Below are 2,500 nucleotides of genomic sequence, written 5' to 3' on the forward strand. Positions count from 1 at the left end.
CTAGTTCCCAAGGGTTGTGTGCAAGGCTAGTGCCCAAGGCAAGTGCGCAAGGCTCGTGCCCAAAGCTAGTGCGCAAGGCTTGTGTGCAAGGCTACTGCGATGGGCCAGTGCCCAAGGCTTGTGAGCAAGGCTTGTATGCATGGCTTGTGTGCAAGGCTAGCGTCCAAGGCTTGTGCGCATGGCTTGTGCGCAAGGCTTGTGTCCAAGGCTTTTGTGCAAGGCTCGTGCGCAAGGCTAGTGTGCAAGGCTTGTGCGCATTGGCAGGTAGCCCACCAGCATGCACGATCCAAATGCCACTCACGCGACAACACGGTGCCAAGCCGGGCATGGTGTGCACTCAAAACCAATCAACGGACAGAGGTCATGCGTCATGGGGGGGATCTAGCAAGGCCATGGGGAAGGTCATGGAGGACCTTGGAAGCAAGCGCAAGACGAGAGCGAATCGAACAAGGGGCCAGGACGGGGCCTTGTGCCCATGGTCTTCGCAAGACAGCGTCCAAGGCACCCGAAAGCCCAAGGGAACCCAAACCCGGCCGACACTTGCAATCGCACATGCTCTCTGCAACACACCATCAATGCCGCCCAACGGGGCCAGCACGAGCAGTCCTCCGCGGTCCCCTGGCCCTGCGCACGTTTGTCTTCGAAACCGAGCATCAATGCCACAGAAAGTGCCGGGGCGCCAGCTGGAGCCATCATCCGCGTTGCCATGGCTCGCTTGGCCTTGGCTTGCCAGGCCCCGACACGAGCAATCGCGCATTTTCTTTGCAACCGACCATCAATGCCGCCCAACGGGGCCAGCACGAGCAGTCATCCGCGGTCCCCTGGCCCTGCGCACGTTTGTCTTTGAAACCGAGCATCAATGCCACAGAAAGTGCCGGGGCGCCAGCTGGAGCCATCATCCGACGTGCCATGGCTCTGGTCCCATGGTCTTCGCAACCGAGCATTCGTGACACCCGCGGGGCCAGGACACCAACCCTTCCGACACGAGCATTCGCGCATGTTCTTTGGCCACACAACGGCGCCAGCACGAGCAAAATCATCCGCGGTGCGGTGGCCTTGCACGGCCTTTTGTCTTTGGAACCAACCATCAGTGCCACGGGAAGTGCCGGAGTCCCGGCATCCGCGGTGCCAAGTCATTGCGCCCTTGGTCTCTGCAGCGGGGCATGCCGGGCACTCCCAACCATTGCAAGCAAGCAAGCAAGCAAGAAAGAAAGTAAGTAAGTAAGTAAGTATTACATATAGGGGCGGGACATGCGGGGAGATCTGCGAAACGTGCATTACGGGGCACACGCGTACCTACCGGGGCATACCGACCCCTATTGGGGCACACGTGTGCATATCGGGGCATACCGGGCCTATCGGGGCACACGCGTACATACCGGGGCATACCGAGCCCTACTGGGGCACACGTGCGCATATCGGGGCATACCAAGCCTATCGGGGCATACGCATGTATCCCAAGGCATACCGAGTCTATCCGGGCATACGCGTTCATACCGGGGCGTAACGGGCCTATCGGGGCATACTTGGGCATATCCGGGCAAAAAATGCCCAAAACTTGCGCAACCTTGGCAACCGTGGTCCATTCCTCTCTATATGCCTAGCCTTGCCAACCGTGGTCCATTCCTCACTATATGCCATGGCCTTGTGCCCATGGTCTTCCCAAGACAGCGTCCAAGGCCCCCGGAAGGCCAAGGGAGCCCAACCCAGCAATGCCCTGCTATGGCAAGCCAAGGCCAAGCATTCCGGTGCCTATCCGGGCAAAAATGCAATTCCTCTCTATATGCCTAGCCTTGGCAACCGTGGTCCATTCCCCACCATATGCCATGGCCTTGTGCCCATGGTCTTCCCAAGACAGTGTCCAAGGCGCCCGGAAGGCCAAGGGAGCCCAACCCAGCAATGCCCTGCTTTGGCAAGCCAAGGCCAAGCATTCCGGTGCCTAACCTTGGCAACCGTGGTCCTTTCCTCACCATATGCCATGGCCTTGTGCCCATGGTCTTCGCAAGACATCGTCCAAGGCGCCCAAAAGGCCAAGGGAGCCCAACCCAGCAATGCCTTGCTAGGACAAGCCAAGGCCAAGCATTCCGGTGCCTATCCGGGCAAAAACGCCCAAAGCATGCCCATTCCTTAGCCTATCCAGGCAAAAACGCCCAAAATCTGCACATTCTAGTGCCTATCCGGGCAAAACCGCCCACCAGCATGCCACCCTCCTATAGGGTTTGCGCAACCAACCAGCCTAACCACCAGTGGCAACCAAAGGTGCTGTTAGCGACGACTTCTGAAGACGCAACGAGACGCGACGTGTTTGCGCCCAGACGCGACGAGACGATGCGGGATCTGCGCCCAAGAATGCCTAGACCCGTCGACTTGATGCGGGATCAGCTCGCCCAAGCATGCCTAGTGTGCAAGGCCTGTGTGCAAGGCTAGTGTCCAAGGCTAGTGTGCAAGGCTCATGTGGAACGCTAGTGCGCAAGGCTAGTGCCCAAGGCTTGTGTGCCAG

This window comes from Tasmannia lanceolata, unplaced genomic scaffold (assembly GCF_043159265.1).
Source record: "Tasmannia lanceolata isolate RefF3 unplaced genomic scaffold, GAP_Taslan_0.1 ptg000002l, whole genome shotgun sequence".
In the NCBI taxonomy this organism is placed as follows: Eukaryota; Viridiplantae; Streptophyta; class Magnoliopsida; order Canellales; family Winteraceae; genus Tasmannia; species Tasmannia lanceolata.